Below are 13607 nucleotides of genomic sequence, written 5' to 3'. Positions count from 1 at the left end.
TGAATATTACAGTGTGAGGACTGGTTGCTCATGTACGTTAACAAGGATGGGGACAAGGGAAGTTGCTGTGGGATTGGATATTGCTAATGATTTAGAATACAGAGGATGAAGGATGGGAGCGTGACAATGAGAGCATTGAAATAATTGTATCTGGATGCTCTGAAACATGTTGGGCAAGGTTATAAAGGTGGAAATAGATTTACTGAAGTGAAGAAAATAAGAGATCGGAAATTTATCTTGACATCACCCAAAAGTCTAAAATTGGAAACAGTCTGGTAGAACCATTAATTGTAACCAGGGACCAGGGAATAGAGTGCAGCATTTATGAGAGGAAGGCGTGAGTGAGGGTGAAGGTGTGGATTTTCCTGGAGGCAAATGATTTTCTCTTTCCCTTTCTCAGATACTTTGTCTCCACTGCATTTCTTCCCAGGATGAGGCTCTCCTTTCTAGGACATCTGAGATGTCCTCCCCCTTTAAAGAATGGAGTTTCCCTTCCTCCACCATTGATGCTGACCTCACTTGCATCTCCTCCATTTCCTGGACATCTCCCCCCCACCCCATCTTCCGACCACCTTAACGGAAATAAGATTCCCTCTTGTCCTTGCCTACCACCCCTTGAGCTTCTAAATCCAACAAATCAGCCTCCACAACTTCTGCCATCTTCAAAGGGAATCTACCACTAAACACAACTTTACCTCCTCCACCACTGTCTGCTTTCCACAGGGATTGTTCCCTCCATGTTTCCCTTGCCCATTTGTCACTCCCCACTACTCCCCCTCCTGATACGTATACTTGCAGGCAACAGATACACTACGCTTGTTCATTTACCTCTTCCCTTACCACCTGTCATGAACCCAAACAGTTCTTCCAGGTGAGGCAACACTTCATTTATAGGTGTTGTCTATTGTATCCAGTGCTCCAGATGCTGCCTCCTCTACATTGGTGAGCTCTGATGTAAACTGGGGGACAGCCTTGTCAAGCACTTCTGCTCCATCTGCCAAAACCAGAACTTCCTGGTTGCCAAACGTTTTAATTCCGATTGCCATTCCTGTTCTGACATGTCGTTCCATAGCCTCCTCTTTTGCCGTGATGAGGCCACCTACAGGTTGGAGGAGGAACACCTCATATTCTGTCTAGGTAGCCTGCAACCTGATGGAATGAACATCGATCTCTCCTTCTGGAAATTTTTCCCCTCCCCCTTCAACTTTTCCCATTCTGGCCTCTTACCTTTTCTCCTCATCTGTGTGTCATCTGCCCTGTTGACTCTCCTCCTTCTCTTTCTCCTATGGTTCACTATCCTCTCCTATCAGATTCTTTCTTCTCCAGCCCTTACTTTTCCCCACATACCAGGTCAACCTATCACCTTCTAGCTGGCCCTCCATGCCCTCCCCACATCTTTTTATTCTGGCATCTTCCCCCTTCCTTTCCAGTCCTGAAGAAGAGTCTTGGCCTGAAAAGCCAACCGTTTACTCATTTTCATCAATGTTGTCTGACCTGCTGAGTTCCTCCATCGTTTTTGTGTGTGTTGTTCTGGATTTCCGGCATCTGCAGATTTTCTTGTGATTGTGACAATACCAATTTATTTGTTTCCAAGACTCTTCTGACACTAACAATGTTTCAGATACTGATATCATAAGTATTTATGTGATGATTTTCACACACAAGAGTCTCTAAAGTTCAGAGTATGATATGGGGAAAAAAAACATCCAGTAAGTGACAGTTCTGTGGGTGAAAATGCCTTGTTAATGAGAGAGGTCAGAGGAGAATGGTCAGACTGGTTCAAGCTGACAGGAAGGTGACATTAACTCAAATAACCAGACGTTGTAACAGTGGTGTGCAGAAGAGCATCTCTGAATGCACAACATATTGAACCTTGAAATAGAAGGACTATAGCAGCAGAAGACCTTGAACATACACTCAGTGGCTACTTCATTAGGTACAGGAGGTACCATATACGGCATTAATGCTCCCAAGCCTCTGAGGAAAGATGGAGAGGATTGCAATAACCCCCAATATGTGTTTAAAGAACAGTGACTGGTACATTTCCTCAATAGAATGTTATTGCAGTAGACTTCTTTTGGCTATTGCCTGCAAGGTGATGTATTCACTAGGCTGCCCCTGAGTTCTGTTCTCTCCTGTTCTTTGCCAACTTTGGGAATTAGGACCCAACAAGCAGCTCCTAACATAGGTGTCATTACAATACAGATTTTGTAATACGTGGCAAATGTTGTGTTCTTGATTACAAACTATTTGCCCTTTATTGGACCAGACAGTGGAAAGTCAAGTCACTTTTTATTGTCATTTCGACCATAACTACTGGTACAGTACACAGTGAAATCGAGACGTTTTTCAGGACCATGGTGCTACATGGAAAAAATACAAAAACTAGGCTGAACTACGTAAAAACAACACAGAAAAAAACTACTCTAGACTACAGACCTACCCAGGACTGCATAAAGTGCAGATAACGGTGCAGCCATTACAAAAAATAATAAACAAGACGATAGGCACAGTAGAGGGCAGTAAGTTATGGGTTGTTGCTTTTAAGTCTCTACCCCTGCAGTTTAAAGGAAAAAGCAAAGAAGAGAGCAGAGAAGATGAAACACATGATATATTGTAGCAGTAAGATAATGATCATAAATACCACAATTCATTAGCTATTTAAAGGCCATTTCAGGATTGACTAGAATGTAATACTTTATACTGTAAATAGCCAAGTAATCAGCATATAGAAGGGTGATTGAAGATCTTAATGAGTGATACCACAACAACAACCTTGACTCAAAAGTCAGCAAAACGAAAAGCTGATCATTGGCTACAGGAAGAAGAAGATGGCAGTCTATGAGTCAGTGTTTATTAGTGGATCAGATGTGGAGAGGGTCAGAAGTTTTTAAATTCCTTGACATTAACCTATCAGAGGATCTGTCCTGGGAGCAGCATATAAACACCATCAGAAAGAAGGCATGATAGCACCTCTACTTTCTTAGAAGCTTTCATGGATTTGATAAGTCACCTAGAACTTTTACAAACTTCTATAGTTGCACAGTGGGGAGTATCCTAACAAATTTCATCACGGACTGACATTGAAGCTGAAGCTTGCTGCAGCCACCGCAAGAGCTCTGTGGGGAAGGACCATAGTAAAGGACTCTTCCTTTACAGGGTTTGGTGAGGATGCCCCTGAATTATTATAGTAGAATACCACCTCAGCATGGGGTGGGGGGGGGGGCAACATGAGTGGCAGTAGTGCTGTTGATTAAAAAAAATGTAATGGAGCGCTACTTAATGCATTGGTCTATGAATGTAAGTATGAAATAGCATTGCATGGTTTATTCTTGTAAATAATTTTTATTATTATAAATAAAGTTTATTTTGATTGAAAAAAGTTTGTATTTTGTACATCGGTTGTTTTGTCAGCCTCTGTATTTTTTTTGGAGATTCTATTGTATATCTGGAAATGCCTGCAAGACAATGAATCTTAAGATTGTATTGTGGATTCTGGTTAATTAGGACACATCAGAATCATTATGTTTTGGCCTAATTAAGTGGCAGCCCTAATTAGCTGAATTTTCATGGAAATAGTTAAAAACCTATCAAGAAGACAAACTACAGTTTAACTGAGTAACAAATTATGTATTTAAATGAAGTACATAACAAATTAGAAAACTATCAATGCCACTACAGTACTATAAAACTGTGTATTGGTTTCTAATAGTTGTCGATAGAGGAATTCATTCAGTGTACACTGCTGTGTTCTTTTGATTGTAAATGAACAAAATTAGTACACATAGTGCATTTAATACGCTGCCTTCATATAACATCTTCAATGATTGCATCCTCTGAATCTTCATTTTCATTGTAACATTCAAAGTGACTGTTGATACCTTCATATTTTTTATAATTCCTAACTCGTTGAAGTATTGAAATCATTTCATTTTCACTCCCAGCCAACTCTGGCATCTCCAAGCTTAAATGCTCTGAATTGTCTTGCTGCTTATTTCTTGGCAAGTGTCAGTGACAAAGATCACTATTTTTTGAGCACAAACACATGCCACAGACAATAATTAAAAACCTGTTTGCTCTAAGCACAGTGTCTTATCAGCCACAGCAAGTGCATTTGACAGATGCTAGTTAGAAACTGGCATCAACCTCCTGCCCCAAATAAATGAAGGGAATCCCGGCTACTTTCACAATTTTTAAAAAGATTTGTCCCAAATAAGCAGCTGCCTAATTAACTGATGGCCCAATGAATTGAAATCTACTCTATATGGTAACGTAGACATACTTGGATAATAAATGTATTTGGAAGTTAAAGAAACCAAGATGTACAGGTTTGTATAATTTGTATATTTTTTTTTATTTTGCTTGAAGGGCCCACATTTTTAGACTAAAGAGGAGGAAGATCAGTCATGGTTATTTGGTGAAAGCAGGTTCACATTTGCTTTAAGGCTCTTGTGATTGAATGACTTGCTGGCATTTGTTGGCTCACACATACAGAGTGACTGGAGGTTTTACCAGTTCCAGTGGATTAGACGCCCGAAGGGTAATTAATTTTAAGTTGGGGGGAGGAAGAGGAAATGAAGGAGGTAACCCTCCTTACAATCCTACTCTTTCAGAAACAGAGACTACAAATACAGAGGTTATAATGGGGCTGGTGGACCGTTGGGTGGAGTATCACATGAATCAGTCCCAGGTCCTCAGCTATTCCTATTTTATATTAAGGACTTAGATGAAAAGGTAATGTAAATTTCTCATTTTCTTCTGACATAGTTCCATTTAGGCCATGGAGTCGATGCTTGCTTGCAGGACAATCTCAAGTCTCCACTTATCTCCCATTATCATCTTCTCTCTCACATGCAAGACTAGATGAAAAGGAGAATTGTGAGGGCAATATAGAGTTAATCCAAAGGGATATAAGAAGTTTATATGAAGCAAGAAGGTGACAGATAAAAAAACTACAAAATTCCAGATTTTGATAGGAAGAATAGAGAATCAGTATATATTTTTAAAATAGTGACAAACTGAAAAATAGTTTGATGTTTCATGAGTTGCAGAAAGTGAACTTGAAGTACAGCAAGAAATCTAGAAGGCTGTTGACATTTAGGTCTTTACTGTACCAAAATACGGATCTCTTGAGATTGTACAGGGTGTTGGTGTGACCTTATAGGAACCACTTCCTGCAGTTTTGCTCTACTTATCTCAAGGATACATTTACTGTGTGAATTTTTGCTATGCTGAGTCCAGGATCAATTCAGGTACAGAGGAAATGTCAGGGGGAAGTTGCTTCCTCAGAGAGTGGTGAGTGCGTGGAATGGGCAGCGGTGGTGGAGGCGGTACCGATAGGGTCTTTTAAGAGACTTCTGGATGGATACATGGAGCTTGGAAAAATAGAGGGCTGTGGGTAAAGCCTAGGTAGTTCTAAGGTAGGGACATATTCGGCACAGCTTTGTGGGCCGAAGGGCCTGTATTGCGCTGTAGGTTTTCTGTGTTTCTGTGATTGCTGGAATGAGAGTGCTGTCCTGCGAGGGGGAGGAGAAAGAATGAGTGCTGATCTTTTTAAGTGATTAAGCATGGGGAAACAAGGGGAAGTAATAGAATAGATAGAAGCAGGTTATTTCCTCCGGCTGGAGAATCCATAATCAGGAGTAGTAGTCTTATAAAACGTTAGGATTGAGAAGGGAGAGATTTTGTAATAAGGCAGGCTGTATGTCATTGATAGACCTCTTTGTGGAGGTTGGGGGTAATTGAGTTTTGGATTCTTTGGGATTGGGAATAAATTAGACTTTGAAGCACAAGGTACATCATGATTTAATTAAATAGCAGAATCGAATTTATGGGCTGATCCTGCTTTGAAATTTTACTTCTTTATGAAAACAAGTGTTATGATTGTAAGTGGAAATTAAAAGTCAATTAGAATTTAAAGGTATACGTTCTGACTTCTCTGTTTAGACAGATTTGCTTTTTACCATATTCCCATGGCCTTGATGTTCTTTGGCAAATTGATGTGCTACAGCAGGCTAATGAATTTTTTTTTGAGGGCCGGTGCAAAATTCCACAGTACATTTGATTTATGTCTAATCAAATCAGCCTTGCATGATTAGCAAGTTCAATGATTCCTAGTCACAATGCATCGTTGAGAAGCAAGTGGGAGGAGTCAGTTTGTGATTCTTGGTCTCTTTGGCGATAAAAAGGGGTTATGCTAGGAGAGAGGACTTGAGGAAGTGCAGAAAGGACAAGGGTATTGGTGAGAGAGTGCATAAGCAAGATAACAGTAATTTATAACTCGCAGACACATTCAGTGACTAATGGTATTAACATAAATGTTGTATTATAAAAATTGTCTTTGAACCAGAAATTAGAACATACACAAAGTAGGCCACTCAGCTTCTTGGGTCATGGCTAATTTGACTGTAATTTCAAATCTACATTTATGACTGCTCCCAGCAACCTTTCACCCTTTTGCTTAGCAAGAATCCATTTACATTATTATCATTGCCTTAAAAATATTCAAAGCTTCCGCCACGCTTTGAGGAAAGGAGTTCCAGAAAGACAAACCCTCTGAGAAAACATTTTTCCTCATCCTTGTCTAAAATGGGTAGTGCCTTTCCTTAAGCGTACAGGAATACATCCTCTTTATATCCACAAGAGTTTCTGCAGATGCTGGAAATCCAGAGGAACACACACAAAGTGTTGAAGGAACTCAGCAGGTCAGGCAACATCTATGGAAGTGAATGAAAAATCAACATTTTGGGCAGAGACTCTTCATCATGACTGGAAAGGAAGGGGGAAGATGTCAGTATAACAGGTGGCGAGAGGGGGAGGAGGATGATCTAGAAGGTGAGAAGTGAAGTCAGGTGGGTGAGGGAGGGGTAATGAGGTAAGAAACTGGAAGGTGAAGGCAGGAAATGCAAAGGATTGGAGAAAAAGGGATCTGATAGGGGAGAGTGGACCATGGAAGAAAGGGAAGAGGCCAGAGTAGGGAATAGAAGAAGGAAGGGATAGGGGAAAAAATACTGGAAGGAGAAAGCAATGTTCATGCTAGAATGCATTCGAACTCTTTTTGTGCTACATTGATATCTGGTAATGTCGTTGGCAGTGTAGCATAGAAAGAGTTGTGGAGCATTACCAGTGAAGACTTGGAGCATAGACTATTCCACACAGCTAACAAAAAGGGGCCCATGTGGGTGCCCATGGTTATCCCAAGTTTGGAGAAAATGGGAGGTGCTGAAGGAGAAATTGTTGAGGATGAGGACCAGTTCCACCAGATGGAGGAGGGTGGTGGTGGAGAGGAATTGAATGTTGTTGCAATTGAGAGCATGTGGAGCACCTCTGCTCGAACTGCAAAAAATGGAATTTCCCAGTGGCCAAACATTTTAATTCTACCCCCATTTCTGATCTGGCATGTAGGTCTATGACTGCCTTCTGTAATGCTGAGGCCACTCTCAGAGTGGAGAAGCAACACTTTATAATCGTTCTAAGTACCCTCCAATCTGATGTCATGAGCATCAATTTCTCTATCCAGTAATACTTTCCCACTCCCTTCTCTTTTCTTTTCCTCACACTGGCCTCTTACCTCCCCTGGTGCCCTTCCTCCTTCCCTTTCTCTCATGGTCCACTCTCCTATAAGATTCCTTTTTATCTAACCTTTTTGTCTTTTCCACATCACCTTTCAACTTACTGAATTTCTCCTCCCCCACCCATCTGGCTTCGCTTTTCATCTTCTAGCTTGTCCTCTTTCCTTTTTTATTCTAGCATCTTCCCCATTCCCTTCCAGTCCTGACTGGAAATATTGACTGTTTATTCATTTGATGCTGCCTGACCTGCTGAGATCTTCCAGCACTTTGTGTGTGGTCCTCCACATACCCACCCCTCTGGACCTCGATTGTTTCATTCATTGCCTCTCACTCTTATAAGTTCAGGTAGACACAGCAAACAGGTCCAATCTTTCCTTGTAAACTGTTTCCAAAGCCTTGACATATTTCTTTAAGTAAGACCACAAATGTATGCTGTGCTCCAAACACGGTCTCATGATTGTTCCATGTAAATGTAGTATAGCTTCCTACATTTGCTTTGAATTCCCCTCACAATAAATGAGTGTTTAGTTAGCTTTCCTAATTGCTTTCTATACCTGCATATTAACTCTCTGCAAGTTATACATTGGGTCACTGATCCCTTGCATTCCAGACCAATGCAATCTCTTACCGCTTTTTAAAAAAATCCTGCAAGAATAGACAATTTCAAATTTCACTTCAAGAATTACACTTCAAGAAGTCAGAATCTTTGCCTGATGTGGCCTCCTGATGTCTGGAGCACAACTTACTCTCTGATCTATATTTGATACATTTATTTATTTACGTATTAAGATGCAGTGCAGAATAGGCCCTTCCACCCAGCAGTCCCCGGATTTAATTATAGCCTAATCACAGGATAATTTACATTGACCAATTTACCTACCAACTGGTATGTCTTTGGACTGTGGGAGGAAACTGGGGCACCCGGAGGAAACCCACGCAGTCACAGGGAGAATGTACAAGCTTGTTACGAGAATTGAACCACTGCGCTACCGTGCCACACTAAATTCTATCAACCAAATATTCTGCACCTTCATCCAAGTCACTTATATACGTTGGGAAAAAGAATTGAGACATCGGTGCTGATCCCTGAGGTACACTGCTTGCCAACCAGAAATGACTCATTTACTGTTTCTTGTTAGCAAGCAATATTTGATCCAGGCCATAATATTACCTCCAACATCAGGAGCTTTATTTTTACTTTGCAATGACCTTTAATGCAGCACCTTATGAAATAACTTCTGGAAATTTAAGTATCATAATTCCATGTCTTTCTGTATTCACAGGGTGTTACTTTAAAGAAATCCAATAAAGTGGATCAGCATAATTTCCCTTTCACAAAACCGTTTTGACTTTCCCTAATGAACTTTTTTGTATGCCATAGGCCCCGGTGGCACAGCTGCTTTAGCTTGCACAAACAATTTCTGCGTCTGTCGATGACCCACCATTGCCGATAAATAACATAGGAGTCACACCCTAACATAAATAGTATGCCATTGGAGGCCTCTGTGGACATTTGGGGTCCACAGTTCAAAACTATTTAACGCTATTGTCCCACAGACCTAGGTGAACAAACTCCTCCTCGGTCTAAATACACCACTGTGCAAGTGGGTGTGGGACTTCCTCACCAACAGGCCTCAAATGGTCAGGATGCATGATATAGCATCAGTATTTGATTCTGATGTGCAGTTTCTTCTGAAAATGATGTTTGAATAGGAATTTATAAAATTAAAGTTGCTTTCTTTGATGCCTCTAGCATGAGGAAAAGTACTTTTTGATGGTTCTTTTACTAAGTTCATAGTTGTTAATATCAACATTTTAATGGTTGATGCCATGTTCACCAGGGTAATTAAATAAATGGGAAATTGATTTTTCCACTTAATTTCCACCAGTCAGCTAATGGTGGAAAACGGTAAATTGCTGAGATTAGTAATACCGACCAACAAGGAAACAACTGAGGAAAAAAAATCCACGAAAATTTAAAATGCCTTCCCCATTCGTACTGAATAATCTATCCATTGAAATACTATTCAATCATTAATCATCCAGCATTTGAACTCTTATCTAACCTCTATTTGGCAGGCAGTTTTACAACACAACGTTCCTGCTAACGTAATTAATTCAGTGTTATTAGGTACTTAATGTAATCATATCTGCCTATCAGTTAGACATTTTTACTGTAAGAATGCAACTTCTAGTTTAGTTAAAGTTACTGAACACCATTTAATATCTACTTATCAATATAGTATACTAGAAAGGAATAATATATAGATGAAGTGTTAGAGCTGAAAGTAATTCATTCTTGATGGGAACAGAGTTTCCAGCTGTTCAAGTGGTGATATCCTCATCGGTGATCCTCAGCCTCCTCAAACTCGGACAGTTCTGCATAAGCTAAAGCAATGAATATGCTGGATGGTGGTGTAGTGGCATTCGCACTGAACTTTGAGGTGAATGGTCCTGTTTCAAATCAGGCCAGCTCCTTGCACACTCTTCATCAGTACTGAGTTGAGCGTCGTTAGCAATTTGGCCTTGCAAAAAAAAACAGACAAATGCCAAAGAAACAGCAAGGTTGCTGCTCGATGCACCATAAGGTCCAGAGATGAATGACATGAACAACAAAGCAATAAATAAGTGTAATTGGAGGTCTCTAATGCATTCAAAATTCTGTTATCATTTTAACCAAGAGCCAAGATTTCTCCGTTATTGGACCTGCAAATAAAACTTGCAATTCTATAGCTTCGACTCAATTCCTTTATGCAGTGCAGTACTTGTGTGTGTTTTACATTGGAACTTACTTCAAAAACTGGTTGTTGGGAGTGATTTGTGACTAATTATGTGCTCTGCATCATGGAATTGGATTGTTTGGAGTATTTCCAACTTTTAGATCACTTCCTTTTAGATCTGCTTCATTTAATTGCCCTCAATAAAGCTTATCTGTAATTGCAGCTGCTAGTATTGCCAGTTTACCTTGGAGGAAGGAAGAGCAGTCACTATGACAAACAGAACTTGGAGAAATTTGTCTAACAATTGGCAATTGTGTGACAAAGGGTCTCCAACTTGAAATGTTGACTGTTTATATTCCTGTAGATGTGCTGAGTATTTTAAGCATTGTTTGCTTATGTTCTAGCAGAAATTGGACCTCTGGAGAGGTGGCACATGAGAGTGACTGCTTTTAGAATCTATTACATGGGATATATGGGCCTCTGGTCAGCTGCATAAACTTGGCTTCACTTCTTGAGCCAGATTGTTGAAGATATCTAGAGTCTTCTAGAACAGTAGGCATGAACAATGTCTTGCAGCCTTTCATTGTCACTCTCTCATTCTATTCCAATATTTGTCCTACTCTATAGTAGATAGTTAAATTAACTAGGTTGTTAGTACAGAGGTTAATAAACCTTTCCTAATAATCTCTGCTATCTCCAGTAGAGAAAATGTGTTTTCTTTTCTGCACTATTTGTTACTATCTCATTCAGGGCTTCATGGACAATACTCTCTTTTAAGATCTAGCTTATGGCTGATCACAAAAACAGGATCGTGAAAGTTTGTGCTAAATTCCAAGCAAGAAACAAAATGTTAGAACACAGCTAGTCAGCCAGCATCTGTAGAGAGAAAAGGCTAATGATTATTAGCATGTAGGTACCATTACAAAGAAGGCATGACAGTGCTGCTACTTAGAAGAATGCTTAGATTTGGCATGCCATCTAAAACTTTGAAAAATTTCTATAAATGCATCATGGTCTGGTATGGACACACTAATGCCAAAGAATGGAAAAGCCTGACTGGCTGCATCATGGCTTTGTATTCAAATACCATTGCTGAAAAATGGAAAAACCTCCAAAACATCACAGATAAAACCTCCCAGTACATCACAGACAAAGCCATCCCCACCACTGAGCACACCTACAATGGAGCGCTGCCACAAGAAAGCAACGTCCATCATCAAAAATCCCCATCATCCAGGCATGCTCTCTTCTCACTGTCACCATCAGGAAGGAGGTACCCATGCCTCCTTCTGTTGGTCCCATAGGACTAGGTTCAGAAACAGTTATTACCCTTCAACTAACAGGCTCCTGAACCAGTGTGGATAACTCCATTCGCCTCAACTCTGAAAAGATTCCACAACCTGTGGACTAACATTCAAGGACTCTACAACTCATATTTGTTTATCGTCTATTAATGTAACATTTTAAAATTTTATTTGCGCAGTGGTGTTTGTCAGTCTTTGTGTACAACTTTCATTGATTTTATTGTATTTCTTTGTTCTACTGTGAATGCCTGCAATAAAATGAATCTCAAGTTAGTTTTCAGTGACATATCCCTGCTTTGATGTTACATTTACTTTGAACTTTGACATTTTGAATGAAGACCCAGCTTTAGGAAGGACTGAAAAGGAAGAGAAAATGTTTCCAGCCTCCCACTGCTCTATACTGGCCATCTTTCCTCTTCTCTCACCATCTTGAGGCAGGGTCTTAACCTGAAACCTTGATGCACGTCACTTGCCTCTACAAGGCCAGTGTTTATTGTCCTTCCATCATTTTCCTTGAGAAGGTGTGGAACTGCCACCTTTAATTGCTGCAGCCTTTAGGTAAAGGTGTTCCCAAAACACCAATGGGGATGGAGTACCAGGACTTAGATCCACCAATGAAAGAGGACTGTGTATTTCCAAGTCAAGATGGAGGAGGGCCAGCAGATGGCAGTGTTCCCTCTTTACCTGAGATTAAGTTATTGGACTAATGACCTGGAAGCCTGAATTTGGAATCAGAATCAGGTTTAATATCATTGGCATATGTCATGACATTTGTTGTCTTTGTGCAGCAGTACATGTAGTACGTGATAAAAACTGTGAATGACTGTGTGTGTGTGTGTGTGTGTGTATATAATAGTTAAATAAGTAGTGCAGAAGAAAGTAATGAGGCAGTGTTCATGGGTTTGATGTCCATTCAGAACTCAGATGGCAGAGGGGAAGAAGCTGTTCCTGAATCATTGAGTGTGTGCCTTCAAGCTCCTGTAACTCCTTCCTGATGGTAGCAGTGAGAACAGGGCATGTCCTGGGTGATGGAGGTCCTGTGCAGTAGCAGCATCTCTTCCCCGACCTATACCGGATGGTGATGCAGCCAGTAAGCATGCACTGTAGAATGATTTGTAGAAATTTGAGGGTGTCCCTGGTGACAAACCAAATTTCAAACTCCTAATGAAATATACCTGCTGTCATACCTTCTTTGTAACTGCATCGATATGTTTGCCCTCAGTTAGATCCTCAGAGATGTTGACACCCAGGAACTTGAAACTGCTCCCGCTTTCCACTTCTGATCCCCCTATGTTGTGTGTTCCCCTGTCTTACCCTTTCTGAACTTCACAATCAGTTCTTTGGTCTTTCTTACGCTGAGTTCAAGATTGTTGTTGAGACATCTCTCAACTGGCTGGTATATCTCATTCCTGTACACCCTCTCGTCACCATCTGAAATTCTGCCAACAATTGTCGTGCCATTAGCAAATTTACAAATGGCATTTGAACCATGCTGAGCCACACAGTCCAGGTGTAGGGAGAGTAAAGCACATATCCTTGAGGTGTGCCAGTGTTGATTGTCAGCAAGGTGGAGATGTTATTTCCAATCCATACAGACTGTGATCTTCTGACGAGGAAGTTGAGGATCCAGTTGCAGTGGGAGGTACAAAGCCCCATGTTTTGGGCTTTTTGATCAGAACCGTAGGAATGATGGTGTCAGATGCAGAGTTGTAGTCCATAAACAGCATCATAATATAGATATTAGTGTTGTCCATGTGATCAAAGGCCATGAATTTCAAAGTCCAAAGTATGTTTATTATGTATACTTGGAATCGCAGCAAGAGGCGGAGAGGAAAGAGGTAAAAGAAGCTCGGAGAGAAGTTGTTTTTTTTAACTGATCACGGCAAAGAGGCTAGACTGCGCAGGCGCGTGACGTTTAAAAAGAGAGACCTCCATATACAGCGGCCATCATCAGAGTGGGCTGGCTTTGGCTCAATCAGGCAGAGGTGAGGTTTGAACGGGGCACAACTGCG

General features: G+C 40.7%; 1 protein-coding gene across 8 annotated transcripts in view; it reads left to right on the top strand.

Annotated features, from left to right (window-relative positions):
• Positions 1-13607, top strand: part of arhgef28a (Rho guanine nucleotide exchange factor (GEF) 28a) — a 390430-nt gene that overhangs the window by 108924 nt on the left and 267899 nt on the right. The gene's annotated exons all lie outside the window — the stretch shown is intronic.

Source organism: Hypanus sabinus, chromosome 7, assembly GCF_030144855.1.
Source record: "Hypanus sabinus isolate sHypSab1 chromosome 7, sHypSab1.hap1, whole genome shotgun sequence".
Taxonomy (NCBI): Eukaryota; Metazoa; Chordata; class Chondrichthyes; order Myliobatiformes; family Dasyatidae; genus Hypanus; species Hypanus sabinus.
This window is presented reverse-complemented; position numbering and strand designations above follow the sequence as displayed.